This window comes from Vipera ursinii (genome assembly GCF_947247035.1).
Source record: "Vipera ursinii genome assembly, chromosome: 7".
Classification (NCBI taxonomy): domain Eukaryota; kingdom Metazoa; phylum Chordata; class Lepidosauria; order Squamata; family Viperidae; genus Vipera; species Vipera ursinii.
The window spans coordinates 11,387,807-11,411,736 of record NC_139521.1 but is presented as its reverse complement, the minus strand read 5'-3'; the positions used below and the strand labels follow the sequence as shown (position 1 = coordinate 11,411,736).

The window sequence follows — 23,930 nt, the reverse complement described above, 5'->3', positions numbered from 1 at the left end:
CCCAGAGACCCTCCTCCTGCCAGAGACCCTCAGATCTGTCCCACTCCTGCCCAGGCCCCCATAGGCACCCTTGATGCCAACGATGTAGAGCTGGCCACGCCCACCCAGTAGGCCATGCGCACTCTGGCCACGCCCACCCAGTAGGCCACACCCACCCTGGCCCTACCCACCCGGCCCCCTGAGGGCAACTGCAATGCTGATGTGGCCCTCAGTGAAATTGAGTTTGACACCCCTGGCATAGGGTTTCCTGCCTGAGCAGAGGGTTGGACTAGATAATCTCCAAGGTCACTTCCAACTTTATTATTATTATTAAACATGAACCTCAGTCAACTGAACATTCAAATTTACTGGCACTGATGGTTGACACAGGTTTCTGCCAGTATCCTAGGTATCAACCAGGTATCTCCTTAAAATGTAAGATGTTCCGAGTAGCGCGGTTTTTTGTAGCACTATTATTATTATTATTATTATTATTATTATTATTATTATTATTATTATTATTATTATTATTATGTGGGCAACTCAAAAAGATCAAAATAGTGTTGTTTGAAACTTGAATATACTCAAGTATTTTGGAAGTTTAATTTTATATAAAGTTAATCTCTGAGCTTTAAATACTTTTCATACTTTTTCATGCATTACCTACTCTTTTTTCAGTCATTCTAAGCCTTTCCTTTTACTTTATTTTATTTATTTATTTATTTATTTATTTATTTATTTATTTATTTATTTATTTATTTATTTATTTATTTCATTTATATGGCCACCCATTGCATGTGATCCTGGGCAGTGTGTACAGTTAAAACACAACCTACGATCACAGCTTCCACCATAAAAAACTAATTAAAAACAGTTTAAAAATATAGTTAAAAGCATGATAACAAGAAGACAGCTACTAGTGCTGTCTAACTTATACAATGTACAGTGTAACACATGCAGTTCTTGTTTCCTGCTGCCACATTTGTACCCTGAAATTGTTAAGCTAGTAGCACAGTTGTTAAGTGAATTTGGCTTCTCCATTGATTTTTGCTTGATCACAGAAGGTGATCATGTGACCCCAGGGTACTGCAACCATCATAGATATAAGTCAGTTCTCAAGCCTCTGAATTTTGATCACATGACCATGGGGATGCTACAACTACCATGAGTCTGAAAAACGGTCATAAATCACATTTTTCAATCCCGTTGTAACTTTGAAGGTCAGTAAATGAGCTGTTGTAAGTCGAGGACTACTTCTACTTTGCTCACACTGATGTGCTTTGGGAAGTTCTTCTTTAGATGTCTGGTAATTGCTAATTCCTCTATATATTAAAGGTAGTCTTTGTTTAACAATGCTAATCGGGACAGAAACTCCAGCATTAAGTGATGAACCATGTATTGAATAACCACATGATTGTGCGGCTAGTGAAAGCAGTTCTAGCAGTCCTGGTGGCCGTCATTAAGCAAGGAATATGCCGATTGTTTAGTAAGGACCTCACATGACCGTGACTTCCAACTTCCTATTGTCTTCCCATTGACTTTGTTTGTGGGAAACTGGCAAAGAAGATCACAAATCACAACTGTTTGACCTCAGGACACAGTGCTGGCCATAAGTCCCAGATCAAGTCATAACTGCGACATTCAGCATTGTCATAATTTCAGTCGCTGAATGGGTGGTTGTTCAACAAGGACCACCTGTATAGATACTGCCTGTCTGCTATTAAAATTCAGCATTACCAAACCTCAGTGGCAGATAAACATGTTCCAGGGACAGTAAATGTGACTCGCATTCAGTTCAAAGGGAAAATGTAGCATATGATCTGTTGTATAGAAATCTGTGAGGACAAATGGAAGAAATGTACAGAAACCAAGGCTAATTTTTAGGAGAAGAGTTCTGTTAGTCTATGCAGGGGTCTTCAAACTCGGCCCTTTTATGACTCGTGGACTTCAACTCCCAGAATTCCTCAGCCAGGCATGCTGGCTGAGGAATTCTGGGAGTTGAAGTCCACGAGTCATAAAAGGGCCGAGTTTGAAGACCTCTGGTCTATAGTGACAAAAAAAATATCAGGAGTTTGGTTGGCAATTTTGCCAGTTGAGAAATTTTATTAAAAGTCACAAGCTGTCATAAGCTTCAGCTCACATCATCAGACGTATAATAGAAGATTGAAGAAAACATGTTCCATCTTGACCCAATAGTGGAATTAAATTCAATCTATTTTAGCTGGAGAAGGATAAATTTGGATGGAACTTCAGGGGGGGGAAAGTGTTTTAACTGTAAGAGGAATATGACAGATTGTTGGAGAGATTGATTGGCTATACTTTCTACCTTGAGTCCTGTACTCAGCATAGAGTTGAACAGGGCCAGAATCTCAACACCATACTTTACTGTTACTCAAATCAGGACCACAGTATGAATATATTGAAAATATATTTAAATACTTAAGCAAGATTATTATTGCAGTAAAATCTTTTATCCTTTCTTCACATTTCTTTTGACCTCCATCTTCTTTCTACTCTTTCCACCCTGAAATTTTTGACTATATTAATTCTGAAGGGTACCTATTTTATATTGTAAGAACAAGTAAGAACTGCCAGATTCTACTAGTTCCTTTACAGTCCTGCGATTCAGTGATTTTTCTCTTTTGTTCATAGTGGTAGGTCAGATTTTTTTTGTCTATGCCGGTGGTTCTTTTAATGAAAACCTCTGCAGATTCATGATTCTGGAAAAGTTGTTTTGAATGCAACAGCTTTTCCTGAGCCATTTATTTAAATTCTGAGTTCAGCACTTTTCAAGAAGTTGAAGAAGATGGAGTAGGAAATCCAGAGACCCTTGTGCCACTTATGGGAACTGCTGATAACTTGCCTGGAACTTTCCAGGTTGGCTTCTAACGAAGCAAACTTCTGTTCTGAAGGAAATCCCTCCAGTTAAGGAAGGAAGAGGACCAGTGCATAAACAAATTAGCGTCTTCTAAGTATAGCAGCTTGTAACCTAAGGCCATCCTATGATGTAGTCACTGCACCATTAATTTTAACTGCAAAACACAGATCATACATGTCTCAGCCTGCCTGCCTTATACATAGCCATAAGGACATTTCTGAAATTCAGACCACTGGTATTTATGGCATTTAGATATTAGCAATCCTAATGAGCTCTGTAAATACCGGTATGTGACACGTATGTCTTCAAAGAGCAAGATGATATCCAGATCATAAAAGTTTTTTTTGTAAATGAGGAGACATGGGAAAGAGAGAGGAAGCAATGGTCCATTTTTCTGAACTAATTTATCTCCCAAACTCCTTTTCAATTGCTTTTATACTTCACTGGCTTCAAGGCTTGCTGCAGGAGCTTAAGTAACCGTGGTAAAGTTTCAGAGAATTAAGAATTAAGCAGTATCTCTGCTGGAGATATTAGGAAGTGGCAGCAGAATGTTTGGGGAAATATCTTTCCCTCAAGTTCAGGTATGTTGAAGATCACTGTCCTACTATCCATCTTGAAATAAGATTGATCTGCCATTCCATTCAGCTTTGGTATGTGGAATAAAAATTTGGGTGCCATATTTTTATTAGCTTCAAGCAAAAAGTGATGTATTTCACTGAGCAACTGATAGTGAAGGATTAGGGCCTTCTTGCTTGACAAGGCAAATATTTCTCTCACGAGAAAACATATGCCATTTCTACACACAAAAAGCTTCTCCAGTCTGGTACTGGTGCCAAACTGCTTTGACCCCTAACAAAGGCATCCAACTTGGAGAAGTCTTCCAGCTCATCTCTTACTCCAGAGAAAAGGTTCTAAAAACAATTTTGCAGAATTTGCTGTGGGAGGTGTTTGATTAATGAGAATTCCTGCTGTTAGGCTAGTTGGCCTCTACCTAAAAACCAAAAGTGATTCCTTCCAATCACGATACTTTCACAGCCTTTCCGGCAAGATTTATTCAGAAGAGATGAATGGTGTTTCAAAAATTCCAGCAATTGAATTATATCGTATCTAGGACCAATATGCCCCAATGTACATTGGCCTGAAGACTTTTTCAATTTCTCTCTAACCGTGTTCCAGTGAATTCTTTTCACAAATATAAAGAAGCTTGCAGGTGGCTGTACATAGAATAGTCTCCTTCATCGTCAGCCTGGGAATCCCTTGCCTTGTCCAGTCTCTCAACTTCAAAGACCTTATTTTTTTTCCCTCAAACCAAGGCATACTCCCCATTCTTTTGGAAGGATTGGGTCTGCTTCCACATTACCATGGAAACAGTCATTCATATTTGTTTCCTCCCCTCACTGCCAAACAGAAAACAATGTGGATGGAGCCAGGATGCTGACTGGAACAGCATTTTTTTTTCCTCTCATTCATAATTAAATGGACTTTCCATCTTCCTTCTTCTTCTTAGTAGTGACGACATTCACATAACAATGCAGCATTGCTCCAGGATGGGTGGCCAATGGCTTCGTATAAGTACCCTTAAAAAGAAAGAAGGCACTCGAGTGTAATCAAAGTTATTTGTGCCTTTTTATAGTACTCCCCACATTTCATGGATAGGTATTAAAGATATTTCTGTAAAAGATTTATAAGTTCTCTTCAAGATTCCTATCTACTTTCCTTCTTCCTTTTGCACATTGGCTGACCTCCCCATTCTCCTTGTATTTGCTAATGTTTCCAGGACAAAGTTGTTTTCATGTGTGAAATATTTTATACGTCCTCAGCGCCTGAAACTATTCCAAGGATTACATAATATAAAGTTCATGGGAATTTGGGCTAAATTCGATACAGAAGGAAATAACCTCCCAACTGTTCTCTGAGCACAGCTACTTATTAAAGCTGATTTCTTTTGACATTGTTAACATCTCTCTGGAACTTTTTTCGTCCCCTACCTTTTCATCCTGAGCACATAATTAATCTATTACCAGTTCTTTAAATCTCCATATATGTTCTTTAAATCTCCATATATTGGAAGTAGGCTGCATCATTACATTTCTCCATGCAAGGGCCAAAGCATAAAGGTGATATAGAAATTGGCTCATTTACACAAATCATCTCTTTGGAGTTAAGGAAAAAGACTTCATTCCTTCTCTCTTTCTTCAAACTAGTGGTTAATAAAAGCATAATCGATATACCAGTCAGTGACTGGGCAAAGATGGAATGTTTAATGTTGGCATACAATAATGTTTGCTAACTCAAGGTGAATTCTTTGGGGTTGATTAGATCATGGGTGGGAGGTTTGCATTTCCACCCCCACCCCCATTTTCGAGTGCATTTACCACCCTAGATCATACCACTGGAATTTGGCAGGAAAACAATCAATTTTTAGTGGTACAGATTTGGGCTTTTTAAAAATCACAGTAAGAATGAGAATTAATATGTTAAGCCTCTGTAAAACAAAATGGATCCACCTCCACTTAAAGAAGAAGAAGAACCTCCTCAACTTAAAAAAGAGAGAGCTAAAATTTTGATCCTACCCTAGTCCCTATTAATGTCTCATTGTCAAGCACTCTTGCAGTTTTGGGAGGCCAAAATATTTTAAAATAAAAAATTGTGACACTGCTCCCAGCTAAAAAGATCCCTTGCTCCTAGATGAAATGCATCAAAAACAAAAGAAATGTCGGTCAGATAAAATTATACAAAAATATTTAATTTGCAACTGAGTGATTTCATCAAGCTATTAAATAAAACACAGACCTTCTTATATAGTTTTATGTTATCATTCAAATGGTGTTAGGCTCAATAACTAGATCATTAAAATAAACATTTAGTCCAGTTGAGAAAAGACAAGAAAATATACCTCTGGTGTAGATAACCAACTTATGCTTATTATCTATACCTAAATTTCCAGGGCTATAGCATATGCCAAGGCAACCGTTTCTCTATATTCTTGAAATATATAGGTTCAAGATATAGTCTGGGTATTATATCAAACCTGTAGGAATTACTTTGTTTTTACTAGAATCTCAAGATTAACCACCCATAGAGACAAAAAAATACTGGCTCTGGCTGTTCACAAAGGTATTTTTTAAAAAATAAAATAAAAATTAAATGTGCATAGAATAACATAAGAATAAGTGTTACCGAAAACCATATCCAGGGATTACCAAAAGACCTTAGCCAAAATAGTTTCTGCTTTGTCAGTTGACAGATTTTATCTTGGGTAAGAGCCATCACATAATTATAATTTTTAAAAAATACTATAAAAGAAAAAGGGATAAAATAACATTTAAATCACCTGTTTACCCACAAATTAACTTTCCCATAGATGATGCAGCTGCCGAACTCAACATGCGACTCAAATCAGTGTAAAAAAACCACAACCAGATACAAAATGCAATAAATCATATTCCACCAGAAACAATTTCAAATGACCGAAACAAGCCAGATATAATCAAAACGGAAATAAGTCCCATCTGATAAGAACCAGGTCTTCAGATACTTCCAAAAGGCAGACAGGTTCAGACCCATTTGAAATGGCAGGCACAGCAAGAGAGAAGGTGTGTCTCATGGATCCAACTACTAAGTGATAAGATCAGATCTTCTTGGACAGGACAAATAAATAGAAATAGGTACCCTCCAAAACAGGGCTTTTGGCATGAAGAGAAACAACCAGCAACTTGAATCACTCCTCGAAGTAGCAATGTTACATGGGCACACTTCAATGGTCCCATAAGTATTCACATTGCTGTTTTCTGGAATAGCTACAGATTCTGATTGCCCAGGCCAAAACCAAACTGAAAGCATCCATTTCCTCCATAGCCTTTTGAAGCTGCAGCCCAATTACCTTCTCAGCAACCTTCTCCCAAAATAGAATGTGTTTGAAGATTTCCAATACTGTTGGGTTTAATCATGGTTCCTTGAATAAGGGATACACTACCATGTCCCTAAGTGCAGGGAGAACCATTCCCTAACTCAAGTATGAATTCACCACTGCTTGGAGCAATGCATTACAACCAACACATCAGCTTTCAAGAGGCCTTGACCAACCAGAAAGTACATTCATATAAAACACAGGTGGCCGTGCTAATAGTTTTGTGACCACTGCCTACTTCAAAATGTTGAACCTTGCCAGACTTACTTACTGCAGCTATGCCAGACTTAGCTATGCATGTCTAGCATTCAGTTCATATCTAAGCAATTTTATCCAATAGATGCCTTGAATAATCATCACAGTGGCCTTTCAGATTATTTTCTGAGTCATCCCTCCCTAAGCGCCATTTTTTTTCCTTGATGGTGGTGCCTTCAAGTCAGTATTGAGTCCTGCCAGGAGAAGTCCCTGCAGTTTTCTTGGCAATGTTTTCAGAGGATTTGCCATTGCCTCTTCCTAGGGCTGAGGGAAAATGACTTGTCAAAGTTGGGAACTCCCAGCTTCTTACATTGGCTAGAAGCTGGGAGTCATGATCTCTCAGCTTCTCTAGCCAATTACGTTAACCACTACACCAAACTAAGTGGTGGCATTCAAATAGGTGAACAGCTGGTTCTCTGTGTGGATGCCACTTCTGGAAGTCCATTCTGGGCCTGGGCAACAAAAAATTAGCTACCAGTTCTGCTGAAGTGGTGCGAACTGGCTGAATCCCACCACTGGCTTTTAATCATCTTCTCCTTCCAAGAGGTGACTCAACTCAGTGGAACTACATCCCAGATCCCCAGGGGCTTATCCAAGTCCTCTCTGAAACTGGATATGGTCCATGAGGTGTCCGGAATGGATCAATCAAATGTTTACATCCTTTCAATATTAGGGAGCAGGTATAGCAAACTTCAGAGCAATCAAAAATAATTCCAAATCATATCTCCACTTCCCCCAAGACAAAAACCGGATCTACTATGTGATTCCCATGTTGCATTAAGCCCTCAATGATTTGGCATAGGTCCACTATAGCCATGATGGTCATGAAATCCTGAACCACTTCAAATTGTAACCATTATAATTTAGGTAAATATATAGCAGTTCATGATAGATTTTCTATCAAAAATAATTTTTATAATATAACAAAAATTAAAATTAGAGATAATCTTTTCTATTACTGCAGTTTGCTAAACTTTCTTAAAACATCTGAACCACCTACATCATACAAGACAATAACATACAGAGAAATAAACAAGTGGACTATAGGGTGATTATCAAATTTGTATATAATGCCATTTATCATTGGCTTATTAGTCATTTTAGTTCAGATCAGAAGACTGTTATCCCCTTAATAGCAACTCCTTTACAAAATTGTATGAAATTGATTTTTGAATTTATGACCTACTTTTAAAATTATTTCCTTCATAGTTGAGAAATGAAACCCAGATTAACATAGAGCCAGTTGCTATATTAAATCCAAACCACCATTTTTGTTTTAGATTAATAATCAATCTCCCAAATGCCTTTAAGACAATCCTGTTTTAGGATCCCCTCCAATTCCAGTGCACAGTTTTAAATACAATGTCAGACAGTTTAAAGTTAGTCCACAAATTTATGAACAATACTACGTTGATTGGCTGAGCCTCCCTTCATGCCCCCACCACCACAACTCACAGTGACAACAAACCCACCATCTTGTTACACCATGTGAGCTAATTGCACAACACACTGGCCTCGCAAGTCAATCATGCATAAAGTTATTTCCCGTTCAAGAGCCTGACAGCCCATGGTTGTGTTTCACACAACCTCCACTCTTGGTTTTCCCCTCAGGCAATTTTTCAACAATCCAAATTGGAGCAGCAACAAGAGCTTCTCAGTTGTTCTTATTGTTTATTAATGGAAAGGTCCCTCTCTAGAATATAGAACATAGAATCATAAGGCAGGGACGTCAGAGGTCTTCTAATCCAGCCTACAGTTCAAGATGTGACACTTTATATCAGAGTTCCCAATCTTTTGGATGCCAGGGACCGGTTCTGAGGAGAAATGTTTTTCCACAGGCCAGACATTGCATGGTTTTGTGTGCTGCCTGCATCCCACGGATGGGGCTTTGATTGTTTATACGGACCGGTTTCTGGCATGCCATGGCCCAGTACCGATCCACTGACTGGGAGTTGGGGACCCCTGCTTTATACCATCCCAGTCAAATTGATTGCCCAGTCTATTCTTCTCATCCTGCGGTCTGGTGCTTTGGACAATAAGTATAGTCCCTCTTCTCCATGACAGCACCTCAAGTACTAGAAGATAGTTATCATGTCACCCCTAATCCTTCTGTTTGATAAGTTAGCTCTCTTAACCATCCATTACATAATTTAGTCTCCAGACCCATCCTTATCTTTGTAGCTCTTCTCTGCACAATTTCGGCATTTCTGGTCACATTTTTGGGATCACCAGAAATGTATGCAGTATTCCAAGTGTGGCCTCACTTGTGAGGTATAAATAGGTATCACTTCCCATGATCTTGATGCTATCTCTCTGTTGATGCAGCCCAAGACAGCTCTGGCTTTTTTGGCAGCTGTAGCACGTATTGCCTCATACTTCAGCGGTGATCCACTAGGACCCCTTTGTCTCTCTCACAGTTACTATTGTTGAATCAGGTATTCCTCTTCTCTATTTGTTTTTGTTTTTTGTTTTCTTCCTAAGTGCAGGACCTTATTCTTTTCACCACCAAACTGCATCTTGTTAGATAGGGCCCAATGCCCAAGTCTATCAAGATCCTCCTAAATCTTGTGTCCATCTTCCAAAGTGTTAGCAATTCTCCCCAGCTTGGTGTCCTCTGCAAATCTGATGAGTTCTATTGTGTTCTCCTTCCTCTTGAGCTGCATGAGTTAAAATTTCCACTAAATTGTCAAAATCCCCCCACCCCAAAAAAAAAACTTTCCACAAAAAAAGCAAATATATACATAAATCTACAGAGTTGATCCTTCAGACTGACTGCCTCAGGTGACAGATGGTGAGTATGTGGTAGCAGCACACAAAGGCGTACTTGTATTGGCCCTGAATCACAAACTAGGCTTGAATTCCTGATTGGAGATTGCCCTGAACTGGCTATAAAATAAGCACACAGAATGTTCTCCAAGACTAATAATTAGTTTATTGTAAGAACTATTGGTAGCTTTTCACTATTAAAACAGTTACTCTCCACACATATTATGGCCTACAGCTGGGTAATTTTAGCTTCTCGTATTCTTTAGACAAAATCATGTGTTGGTTTTTATATATTTCTCCCCTGACCTTTGGTAGAATTAGTTACACTTGGTTTAGGCTATGAAAGTGAGAGTAGAATACACCCTTTGTTTGGCTTAAATTGCCCCAGAGATCTTCAGCTTTACTGGACAAGAAGCCTGTGAAGCTTCATGTAAATATGCTAGTGTTTTGGTAGTATCTAGCTGATGATCTTAATTCTGTGTCATACTGCGGGGTTCTCTCTAAATTGTCAAATGAAATAAACACAATGTAAAATTGCAATCAAAAGTGTAGAAAAGATGAGGATGTTTTGCTTGATGTGCCTTGTGTTATTCAGCAGTGATACTGGAGTAGCTTAGGTTGATCAAGTTAATGATGTCATTTTAATATCAGGTCTCAATAATGTAGCTAGATTATATTATTAATCTGTTGTAAAATAGCTGCTGTAGAAACTTAAAAACAGAGGTTTAAAACACTGATGGGGGGGTTCATAATGCAAACTGTTCATGTACCTCTCGTATGATCCTCCCAAGGAGGCATGCCCTTACATATTGTTAATATTGTTTTAAAGAAAAGGGATTAAACACAACTCTTCATTTGTGAAAACTGAGGCAAAAAGTGAATCTGGAAAGGACTGAAAGTCCGTAAAGGTAAAGGTTCCCCCGCACATGCGTACTAGTCATTTCCAACTCTAAGGGCCGGTGCTCATCTCCATTTCAAAGCCAAAGAGCCAGCGCTTGTCCGAGGACGTCTCCGTGGTCATGTGGCCAGCATGACTGGACACCAAAGGCGCACAGAACGCTGTTACCTTCCCACCGGAGTGGTCCCTATTTTTCTACTTGCATTTTTACGTGCTTTTGAACTGCTAGGTTGGCAGAAGCCGAGACGAGTAACAGGTGCTCACTCTGTTATGCCACACTCGGGATTCAACCCGCCAAACTGCCGACCTTCTGATCGACAAGCTCAGTGTCCTAACCCACTGAGCCACCGCGTCCCTGCTGAAAGTCCTTATGGCTGTCCAAATAAGACACAATGGTACTGCAGCTCATCCTTGGTTATATGGTACACAAATACAAGAGAGCAGGTAAAAGGAACAGAAGTTTGTAAAGATAATATTAAGAGGCCTCATGTGGTCAAGATGTGGACTTTGACCGAGAGACTTAGATTCTTGTTTGACTTTATCTGCAGATGCTCACTGAGTGGCTTTGGGACGATCACACTTTTTCAACCCAATCTATTTTACAAGGTTGTTTTGGGGTATAAGTGGGTCTTGTACTGTATGTGGGTAGGTGTAGTTAGATATAAGTGCACCCCATGATAAAAAAAATATGGATCTTACTGCTAAACTTACCCAGGAAGCAGATTAGTTCGCAGTTGAAATGGTAGGGTTGACTATGCCAACCTTTATTTCTGAAATCCATTATGAATTTCTCATTACCTGAAAATGTTCAATAGTGATTTTGTTATGCAAAAAAGAAGCGTAATTCTGGAAAGTTAGGGAAAACATTTCTATATTCCCGCACCTTTTCCCCCCTCAGTTTTCATGTGAAAGAAATTAGCTATTGATTGTCTAGAGATGCACAGCCCATCTTTGTGAATTTTCATGAGACAAACAGGATGGATATGTGCATTAAGAAAAAGTAATAGGATACCATGCTGTAGGGATGCTGGGCTTGAACTAGGCATAGACAGACCGAGATAGATAGATAGATAGATAGATAGATAGATAGATAGATAGATAGATAGATAGATAGATAGATAGATAGATAGATAGATAGATAGACAGATGAGAGAGAGAGAGAAGAGAGAGAGAGAGAACAGTCAAACAGACACACTTTTTCTAATGAAATAGTAAAGTAGGGTTGCAACCTTTGTGGACAAATACACAGAAATGCAAATATCAGCAGAATATATTCAAATCCTCAAAAAAATCTGGGTATTTATGTTAAATTGCCTGAGCATTTACCATTCCCAGTAATCCCTGTTTGTCGGAATGGGTCCGGAGCTGACTTGGGTGGGATTTTCCTCTCCTTGGTGAGTGCTCAACTGTGCAGTTTCAGGACAGATCAGCTAACACTCTTGGATGCCATTCTGCATTTCAGCACTCCCCCACCCCACCCCATGTAGCCTCACTGACATTATCAAGCACGCCTTAGATTCACCCCTTGGTGGTTACTCTCAGCTGCTATTCTCACACTTACCCATTAGTGTGGGAAGGATTTGTACCCTGACTTCCCATCATTACTGCAGTAAAGTGGTCTTCTTCAATCTGTCACCCAGCAGGGCTGATGGAACTTGAACCCTTCACATTCCCACTTAGCTCGTTGCTTGGAAATCTGGAGAGTTGCAGTCCCAAACCGGTTACAGCACATTCAGTCTGGAAAGGTTATAAAAAGTGTGGATGCCTTACTTCGTTTTTGGTGGTATCTTAAATAATAAATGTAAGGATGGAGGTGTAGATGAAAAGCTAAGATGCAGGTGAATTCATAGGTAATGTGGAATTCATAGCCTTGGTGGAGCAGTGGGCTAATGCCTCCTTAAGTAACACCAGCTGCCTGCAATTAGTGCAGGTTCGCATCCCACCAGGCTCAAGGTTGACTCAGCCTTCCATCCTTCCGAGGTAGGTAAAATGAGGACCCAGATTGTTGGGGGCAATAAGCTGACTTTGTAATAATGCCGCTTCGGGGGGGGGCGAAAGCCCTAATAAGCAGGCATATACATAGAATGAAGGCTATTGCTAAGCACATTGATTTGTGCTTTAAATTGTAAGCCGCCCTGAGTCTTTGGAGAAGGGCAGAATATAAATGGGATTAAAAAAAACTCCCTTAATTTAATAAAGTCTGTTAATATTAAAATGAAGCTTTCAGATATGAACAGGTGTGTGTGTGTGTGTGTGTGTGTGTGTGTGTCTGTGTATACACATTTTGTATTCTTTTGTGAGCAGACCTGTTAATGTCATTGTCATAATTCAAGTAGAATAGACCGGTCTGTTTGATATCTTCTTGTGGATATAATCCACTAGAATATAATTAATTCTGTATCAGGTTGTACACTAAACTATACTATGATGTCATTTATACAACGTAACTCAACAATTCAGCAATCACTGAAAGATTTCTGTATTCTTGAATTCTCTCAGAGTAATAATGTATGAACTAGAAGGCTCACCACCGGAAATCAAAGGACGTTGCATGTACTAGAAAATAGAGGAAAACCAGTTCCTGCCAACACAAGGATTCAAGCTTTATGTCTAGCAGTCTCAAGTTGAGACTTTACTTCTCTTTCTCTCATCCTTAAAAACAGACTAATAACTTCTCATTTATCAGTGGAAGTGATTGATTTCTATGCAGTGTAATTGTAACCAACTAGTCAGTCCTCTTTTGCCAGTTCTGACCTTGCCAGAAGGTCTTGGTTTCAAAAGTCCTGTCAACAAGAAGCTTTTGTTCTCCAGACGCTGTGAGACTACAATTCTGATCTTTCCTGAACTATTCCATATTAACTCTACTTTCCTTCACCTTGTAATCAACTTCACTGGTATCAGTCTCATTGATCACAAGCAAGTATTTCTGAAGTAGACGGGTCTGTTTAAAAGTCATCCTTTAAGAAACTCCATTACATAATTTCAATCCCATCTTTAGGCCAAGATGAAAAGCTTTGATAAGCTGTGAAAACCTGGTTAAACAATACCAATGGTAACCTTTGTCGGTTGAAGCAAATTAAAATGTTGTCCCTGGGCTATGATATTCTCTTCTGGTTAAATTTAAATCTGTCTAGTTGGAGTATTGGCTTTTCTAAAATATAAGAGGAAGGAAATTGCTTTTCATTCTTAGTTTTATTATGGATTTACGAGACTTAATTGGGGCATCTGAAATCTATAACTATCTTCTTTCTACGGACATTTTCAGTCAGGCTAATATAAGTTTCAATCCAGTTTGCATGCTACCTGTGCCATAAATTTCAGCAAATCGACCTGTCTTCAACAGATAAAAATATAAAAGGTAAAGGTAAAGGTTCCCCCGCACATGCGTGCTAGTCGTTTCTGACTCTAGGGGCCGGTGCTCATCTCCGTTTCAAAGCCGAAGAGTCAGCGCTTGTCCGAGGACATCTCCGTGGTCATGTGGCCGGCATGACTAAATGCCAAAGGCGCACAGAACACCATCAAATCACATCAAATCACATTGAGTTCCACTAGTTAGCTAAATATAGCTAAAATTATGAACATTTACTGTTCCAATATAAAAGCATCACCCAAAGAAGAATGGAGTATCTCACAGAAATCTTTGCCAGCAAATAGCCCTGCCTATTACAATTGTATAACAAATGCAACTTACATTGTTTGCATTGTTTAGCTATAAGCTAACTTGCTAGTCAGGAATTGTGTCTGGTATATTTATGGATGTAGATTCTGTAATCAAATTGGGGCGAGGAGCTATGTGTAGTTTCTCATGCGCAGTGCAGCTGTTCATGTGAATGAATTTTATGGTATGTTGTCCATGCACATAATACTTTTTAAAAACTGTATAGTTTCCTCGCGTCAGCTAGGCAACATTTACTATGTAATCTTCCTTAAAGCTTACCTCTGGACTCTTGAGAAACACAGGATTATTTTTCATATTAGGAGTTCATGTAGATAGATGTACAGTATATGACAATTCCTCTTCTCACCCTTTTTGATATGAAGGCTGGGTTTTTATATGCAGAAGGCAACATAGCTGTCATATTAATCTTCCATTCAACTTATTTTCCAAAGTACCAGAAGGCAGGACAAGAAACAATGGACGGAAACTAATCAAGGAGAGAAGCAACTTAGAACAAAGGAGAAACTTCTTAACAGTAAGAAACAGTGGAACAGCTTGCCTTCAAAGGTTGTGGGTGCTTCATCATTGGAGGTTTTTAAGAAGAGACTGGACAGCCATTTGTCTAAAATGGTATAGGGCAGGGGTAGGCAACCTTGGCTCTTTTATGACTCGTAGACTTCAACTCCCAGAATTCCTGAGCCAGCCATGCTGAGGGGAAAGGGAGAGGTTTCCAAGCTGAGCCATTCTGGCTCAGGAATTCTGGGAGTTGAAGTCCACAAGTCATAAAGCGGCCTAGGCCAGGGTAGGCAACCTTGGCTCTTTTATGACTCGTAGACTTCAACTCCCAGAATTCCTGAGCCAGCCATGCTGAGGGGAAAGGGAGAGGTTTCCAAGCTGAGCCATGCTGGCTCAGGAATTCTGGGAGTTGAAGTCCACAAGTCATAAAAGAGCCAAGGTTGCCTACCCCTGGTATAGGGGATCCTGCTTGAAGCAAGGGATTGGACTAGAAGACCTCCAAGATCCCTTCCAGCTCTATTCTGATTGATTGATGATAAGCAGCATTTAATTACTTCTGGCAATTCTCTTGTAGCATTGAGCTAACTCTCTTGAATCAGGAAGGAGTTACTCAGTATTAACTCTCTTTTTCTAACCTGTATGGAGATTACAACTTTCGGGGGGGGGGGAAATCTAGACCATATATCAACTAAAATCAAGATGGGGTTATTTTACATTTCTTTTCCACACTACCCTCTTTCTCAGGACCAAGTAGCCTTTTTCTGAAAGTTGCTGAGAAGGGAATTCCCTGCCTACAGAGAAGCACAAAATCTATTATGTTAATGAAACGTTCAATTTCATGCATTAGATTAGAGAAAGACGAGAAAATTCCCAGATACTCTACTTTCTACTAGGTCAAGGGTAGGCAACCTTGGCTCTTTTGTGACTCATGGAGGTTTCCAAGCTGAGCCATGCTGGCTCAGGAATTCTGGGAGTTGAAGTCCTTGAGTCATAAAAGAGCCAAGGTTGCCTACCCCTGTACTAGGTCAACTGGTTGGCCAACTGATTTTTTTTAAAAAAATATGGTTCTGAAGCCAGTGTTCCTGGCTCTTTTGCAGTCAAAAGAGCAGTGGAGACCAGGCAGAAGAGGCTGGTCCCATACTGGAGTTCCCCGATCAGTTGTAACCAAACAGATCACTGCTCACGCCTGGTCACCACAAGGCTGTTCCATGAATTGTCTGGATGGAAGATTTTCTTCATGTTCCAAAGGGTAATGCTACTTTTTTGGAAACACAGGGGGTTTTCTGTGAGATGGAGGCCTTGATGTGAGGACATTCTTCAGCAAACACGTGGGGCTTCCTTGCACTGTGTGGCAACCATTATTTATATAGAAATAGAATGCTATGTTTGCCAAGACTTTATAAACTTAAATCTGTCTAAGATACGTGATGATTTATAGCTGATGGCTTTACATATCTGAACACATAATTTCTTCTTTGTGTGAGGTATAAAACATAAAGAAACAGTTAGCCACCCCAACGAAAATGTGGTGAATCCTACAAGATCAGGTTGGAATTATCTAGCATCATTGCCCAATTATTTGCTTTAGTTATAAGCATCTTTGCAGCAATGGAATGAGAGTTCTGAGAATCTGCATCCTTAGCAAAATAAAATGCTTGATTGGTTTTGGAAATGGGAGAAGACCATGATTAATAATCTGTGAAGGGAGATTACTGCTAATTTTTTTTTTTTTTTACTCACAGCTTTTCATTTCTAGGCAAAAAGTCAAAGGAAAGGAGTTTGAGCTTTGCCCGGTTTATACTTATCTGCAAAATACACTCAGATGAAGTTTGAAAGACAGAAACAAATAGCATATTTAACCTTAAGAGCCGCTTGGGGCTTTTTTCTAATCTCAACCTGCCGCACAGTTGAAAGTGGAAGACTTTGGAATGGTTTTACAAAAATATTTACTTTTTATTAAAATTAGGACTGTAAGAGATTAACACAGATTCCCCTTCCCCTTTCCTTTTAACCTTGCAAACAGTTTAGTCACGGAGGGTGGCAAGTCAACATGTTCTGTTGTATTTATCTGATAGCAGGAGAACAAACTTCAAATATTTCAAGGGCTGTGCTCCATTCAATCCGCCTCTCTTAATTAAGAATAATTGCCTGTTCCCAAATAAATGTGACAAGCAAATACTTCTTAGGGGACAAAATAGTCATACTTTAGTATTCTCAGTATTCTTCAAATTTTCTAGGAACTCCATGAAATGACTCCAAGGTGCTAATATTTATAACATCCTAAGTACGTAGAAGTAGAAGTACGTAAGTAGAAGGGACGCGGTGGCTCAGTGGGTTAGTACACTGAACTTGTCGATTGGAAGGTCGGCAGTTTGGCGGGTCGAATCCCGAGTGCCGCGTAGCAGATTGAGCGCCTGTTACTTGTCCCAGCTTCTGCCAACCTAGCAGTTCGAAACCAGGTAAAAATGCAAGTAGAAAAATAGGGGCCACTACGGTGGGAAGGTAACAGCGTTCCATGCGCCTTTGCCGTCTAGTCATGCCGGCCACATGACCACGGAGACGTCCTCGGACAAGCACTGGCTCTTCGGCTTTGAAACGGAGATGAGCACCGGCCCCTAGAGTCGGAAATGACTAGCACGCACGTGCAGGGGAACCTTTACCTTTACTTTTTTAAGTACGTTTAGTTGTGCTTTCATTGCTAGTGGTAAGGTATAGATTGTCAATTAAATTCATTTAATAAATTGTTGGCCTGTCACATTTACTCTGCTACAAAGCTAAAGAGTGAGACGTATGTTCATCATGCTGCTGGATTCAAATGTCTAAAAATTATCCAGTTACCTTTCTGGTTTCGTTTAGGAACTAAACTAACTTAGGAGATCAGAAATATCACAACAGCTACTTTATTGATTTATAGAATGACTTTGTTCATATTCCAATATAAGTTAGCACTGTCTGTTTTGCTGTTATTGAGCCTGGTGCAGTAGAAGCTATTCAGATTAAGCTTGAGCTCAAATATGACCTCAAAGTTTTCTAGTGATCTTGAGAAAATCTAATATGGAGAGATTATTTAATGAATTATCTCACAGAGCAGTTTTAAGAGTGCTGTGGGTGAAGGCTTTCAACAGTCTCGTAAACAAAATCTGCAGAAATAATATATATAATAACAGAGGGAGATCTATTTGATGACCTAAAAGCACTGACATGGAGGGCAAGATGGCAAAGGAAGAAAGCAGCAAGGATTTTATATTACTAATTAAAATAGAATATACTTAAATAGAGGGACGCGGTGGCTCAGTGGGTTAGGATGCTGAGCTTGTTGATCAGATGGTCGGCAGTTTGGCGGGTCAAATCCCGAGTGCCGCGTAACAGAGTGAGCGCCTGTTACTCGTCCCAGCTTCTGCCAACCTAGCAGTTCGAAAGCACGTCAAAATGCAAGTAGAAAAATAGGGACCACTACGGTGGGAAGGTAACAGCGTTCCGTGCGCCTTTGGCGTCTAGTCATGCCGGCCACATGACCACGGAGACGTCCTCGGACAAGCGCTGGCTCTTCGGCTTTGAAAGGGAGATGAGCACCGGCCCCTAGAGTCGGAAACGACTAGCACGCATGTGCGGGGGAACCTTTACCTTTTACCTTATACTTAAATAGACAAGATGTGTGCTTTATTTTGTTATGAATTGAGATAAAGAAAACTTTGGACATTTAAAACTTGGAAGTATAAATACAAAAAGTTGAATTTGAATATTGATGGGAAATTAAAAATTAGGGAAAACAAATAAATAGGATATTGATTGTTTATACAGATTGAATGTAATTAAGTTATGTAATAAGCTAAAAATGTATTGATAAATGTAATAAATATGTTTTTATTTAATTGAAATAATAACTGTATTAGCTTAAATATGAGATAGTAGATATCAAGAGAAAAAGAGGAAATATCTGATGTTGAAATAGGGGAAATTTTGGTCATTAAATTTAAGGCATTTGAAAACTAGTTGAAAATGAGAAATGTTATATTGTATTATTAATTAGATGATGTAAGATGATGGGAAATAGTATATACTCAGATAAGATGTGTATTTTGAATATTAGACTTCATTAAGAATTGTGATAAGGGAAACTTTGGTTACCAAAAATTTGGAAATTATAAATATCAAATGTTAAATTTAAATATTGACGGGAAGCTAAAAATTGGGAAACACTAACTACAGGATATTGACTGTTTATAAACGATTGAATGTTAAAGTAACTAGGATATGTATAAGCTAAAAATTTATTGATAAATGTAACAATGCTATCTTTACTTAATGAATACTATAAGAATTGTATTAGTTTAAATATGAGACAGTAGATATTAAGGGGGAAAGGAGAGGAAATAGTTGATGTGGTAGTTTGAGCTTTGTACTAAGGATTTTTGTATGTTATTGAATTATTGATTAACCCAGCCGCCACGTTACTTTTTAAATACTGAAATGTAAAATTAGAAAACCAATAAAATATTACAAAATAGTCACATGATCAATATTCAGACACTTGGGGACTGACTCATACTTATGACCGTTGCTGGGTCCCAAGGTCATGTGATTCCCTTTTGGGGACTTTTCACAATCAAAGTCAATGGGGAAGCCAGATTCACTAAACAGCTACTAACGTAACACCTGCAGTGATTCATTTAGCAACAGTGGAAAGGTTGTAAAATGGGGCAAAACTCACCTAACAAATGTCTCACTTAGCCACAGAAATTTTAGGCCCAGTTGTGGTCATAAGTCGAGAACTAACTGCATAGTGAAGCCTTGATCCCATCTAACTCTTCAGATAGGAGAGGAATTTGTTAAATCTAAATGTCTAGTAAATCCAAAACTTTCCTTTTCTTTTTATTGTTAATTTCCAAAGCCTACTAAAGTCTGAAAATCTCCCTTGAAGAGCATCACTGCTACTGTACTATGTTGTTGTTGTTGTTGTTGTTGTTAGTTGCGAAGTCGCATCCGACCCATCGGGACCCTATGGACAACATTCCTCCAGGCCTTCCTGTCCTCTACCATCTTCTAGAGTCCATTTAAGCTCATGCCTACTGCTTCAGTGACTCCATCCAGCTACCTCATTCTCTGTCGTCCCCTTCTTCTACTGCCCTCAATCTTTCCCAGCATTAGGCTCTTCTCCAGTGAGTCCTTCCTTCTCATTAGGTGGCCAAAGTATTGAGTTTCGACTTCAGGATCTGGCCTTCTAAAGAGCAGTCAGGGTTGAACTCCTCTAGGACTGACCGGTTTGATCACCTTGCAGTCCAAGGGACTCGCAGGAGTCTTCTCCAGCACCAGAGTTTAAAGGCCTCAATTCTTTGGCGCTCAGCCTTTCTTACGGTCCAACTTTCACTGCCATACATTGCAACTGGGAAGACCATAGCCTTGACTATATGCACTTTTGTTGGCAGGGTGATATCTTTGCTTTTTAGTGTGCTGTCTAGATTTGCCATGGCTTTCCTCCCCAGGAGCAAGTATCTTTTAATTTCTTGGCTACAGTCCCCATCTGCGCTGATCTTGGAGACCAGGGAAAATAAAATCTGTCACTACCTCCATTTCTTCCCCATCTATTTGCCAGGAATTGAGAGAGCCGGATGACATGATCTGTACTATACAGTACATCTCCCCATCTCAGTCATCTACCCCTTGCTTGAGCAACCTTCCTACCATCTTCTTTCCCTCTCAGCCTTCCCCTTCAGTTATCATTCCACCTCATCAACCACCCACCTGATTTTTCTCAGCCCATTCCCGATCCTTCTTTCAACCGAACCACTGCTGCCCCATCACACCTCCATTTGCCTATCCATTGTTCCCCACGACTTCTCTTCTTTCTTTCCTTCCTGATTAGGAACATAATCATAAAGCGTGTGTATAACCCTCTGGCTCACTCGATCTTCCCAGCATGTTCTTTTCATCCCCTGGTACCCCGATACAAAGTACGCACAGGAGAATGCCCTTTCAGTATTTCTCAGCTAGAAAATAGGAATACACTATTGCCTTTGCTCAGTTCACGTGCGCATTTCGTATGGGAACGTTTGAACCTTCAGCACTTCAGCTGTAGGCTTGTATTTGAAGGTACAGTATTAATGGGGTAGCGACCGCAACCCACATTTGTGCGTGAATCCATCCATCCATATAAATATCTTGTTCCTGACATCAGTGCTTTACCAGAGATTCCACAGACTCGAACACACAGTGTCTAATTTACTTAGACTCTCTGCTAGTTTTATGAGCCCGCTGACCTTTCAGTTACTTCTGTATCTTTGTAACTTCCTGATCATCAACCTGGGTTTTTTTGCTCTGTATAAACAGTCATGTTTCTCAGCATGTGAGACATGTTTATCCTCTTGTTTAAGAACACGCCTACAGGCTCCTTAGAAATGGAGGGAAATTGAAGTGGATTACAAGTGTCCTTGTATGCTCTGAACCATTCTTTTCAGAAGCTTAAGGTCAAGAGGTACCTTCGCTCGCGTCATACAGTTCATCCCATTCCAGGATATTGTTTTTCTTAAAGGGTTGTTTTATGTGAATTTTTGTGACATTCTGGTGACATCTGCTTTTGCTTACCTTCATTATTAGCTTGCAGTGCTCTGCTCTGCTCTCTCGCTCTCTCTCTGCCTGGACTCCATTTCTGCCTGCTGTCAAATATTTGATTGCAAATTCCTCTGAAGAATGGGCTTTCTTCAATGCTTGTATTTATTGTAAATTCACACTTGATGATTATGATCCAGTCTTCATGTCTTTTAACTCTTCAGCTTCTGCTGGATAGATTACCCCTATCCATTTTCTCTGAGCATTCCTTTTTCACTGTGTGTTGTTTTTTTAAAAAAAAAATATTCTACTATCATGTTTCTCCTTAGTATTCTGTTTACAACAACAAGTGGGCAAGTTGATTAAAACATACTAAGTATAGTTCTTTCATACTTATAGCTGAATCCTGTCCCCACGGGGGCTATCATTTAACATCTTTGTTGCTCTGTTCTTAGCTTGCCAGTGGAACCATATCCAACTAAAGTCAGTCTTTCTTGAACATTACAACCGACTAGAAACTTGCCTAATCACATGCAATTGAGGAAAAAAACCAGGCATTAGAGTGCAACGTCAATAATAAGAAGTCCTGGCACTTCACTTTTTTTTTAATTAACCCCCAACCACAAGTGCCGAGTTGTTTTTTCTTTGTTTTGTTTATTACCTTGGTTTCATATAGACCCAGATCAATCCCCAGGAGTATGTTTGCATCTATGGAAAGATACTGTGGTTGCTCACCAAGTCTCTGGAAGGAGAAGAAAGGCAAAATTTGGAATGTTGCGGAACCTTCGTGTAATGAAATTTCTGGCCAGATAAATTAGTCAGAGGTTTTACATTTATATTTGATCTCAAATATATGACATACTCTATATGGCATTAAAAAAAAATGACAGGAGGATAGACATTATTTTTTGAGAAATAGCCCAAAACCTATAAATAGCCAGTAAAATTGTTAGGTAGAACAGCCTATGTCAAATAGAGGCAGAGCAGCCCTGTGATATGGTGAATAATTCCACAGGATTTGAATGCCATGTCTAATTTCTCATCAGGGCATTTGAAAAGGAATCATAGCCAACAGCAGTGAGACTAGGAAGCTATTTGATTTCTGCCCTTTTCTTTTAGGAACCATTTCCCAGATAGGAACATGGGAAACTGTCTTACATCAGAGTGTATAAGAAACACAGCTGGGTTGCTGTGTTTTCATGTTCTTGGTTGGTATAGTCTTATAAAAGTATTATCCAGTTACAAATTCTGAATGTTGAATCTAATCAGACACTTTCCACCATATATTATTTGGTGGTGTTAAAGACTTAATTAAGTTTATTGTGGTTATTAACCAACACAAGGTATTAAAGACTAAATATTATCCTTTTGTTCTGAAGAAACCATGATTGTCCCTCAGACAATTTTTCTCCATTCTTGTTACTCAGTAACCTAAGATCAGGAAAAAAAATGTAGCTAGGTTTAATTGATTTGCAGATTACATCACACAGGTAGCAATAGTACTGCATCTATAGCCATGCCAATTTAAAAAAACAAAATCTCTACCACCATTTAACCATTCAGCAGTGATGGTGCAGTGGTTAGAATGCAGTATTGCAGGCTGACTCTGCCCACTGCCAGGAGTTCGAACCTGATGGGCTGACTCAGGTTGACTCAGCCTTCCATCCTTCCAAGGTCAGTAAAATGAGGACCCAGATTCTTGGGGACAATAGGCTGGCTCTGTAAACACCTTAGAGAGGACTGTGGAGCACTGTGAAGCAGTAAGGTAAAGGTAAAGGTTCCCCCGCACATGCATGCTAGTCGTTTCCAACTCTAGGGGCCGGTGCTCATCTCCGTTTCAAAGCCGAAGAGCCAGCGCTTGTCCGAGGACGTCTCCATGGTCATGTGGCCGGCATGACTAGACGCCAAAGGCACATGGAACGCTGTTACCTTCCCACCGTAGTGGTCCCTATTTTTCTACTTGCATTTTTACGTGCTTTCGAACTGCTAGGTTGGCAGAAGCTGGGATGAGTAACAGGCGCTCACTCTGTTACGCGGCACTCGGGATTCGACCCGCCAAACTGCCAACCTTCTGATCGACAGGCTCAGCATCCTAACCCACTGAGCCACCGCGTCCCTTATATGAAGCAGTATATAAGTCTAAATGCTGGTGCTATTGCTATTTAAATAATTTCAGGACTTTGAAATAACAGGGGGAAAAAAAATTAAAAAATTAATTTCGAGACTAATTTGCTTTCTTTGTGCCATAGTGCTTCCAATAATAGAAAATGTGTATTCTAAGAAGCCTTGTGTGAAATTTAGTCACTTGAAATAAGAGCTTCTGTATCCTGTAGTTGAGACACCTACCTAGTATTGTGTGGGCTTCGGCCACAGAACTCCTCTAAGTATTGGAAGAAAACATAATTGTGCAACATTAGCCTTTTCAACTGGCAAACAACATGAAATTAGCCAGAATGGTATAATAGTTTGGCTTTGGCCAATTACTTTTGTATAGTCTACAGATTGGGACATTTTGTCTTCTCCA

General features: G+C 39.6%; 1 protein-coding gene across 1 annotated transcript in view; it reads left to right on the top strand.

Annotated features, from left to right (window-relative positions):
- DLC1 (DLC1 Rho GTPase activating protein) overlaps positions 1-23,930 on the top strand; it is a gene marked incomplete at its 5' end in the record, with an annotated part of 304,905 nt that overhangs the window by 172,653 nt on the left and 108,322 nt on the right. The window lies entirely within an intron of this gene.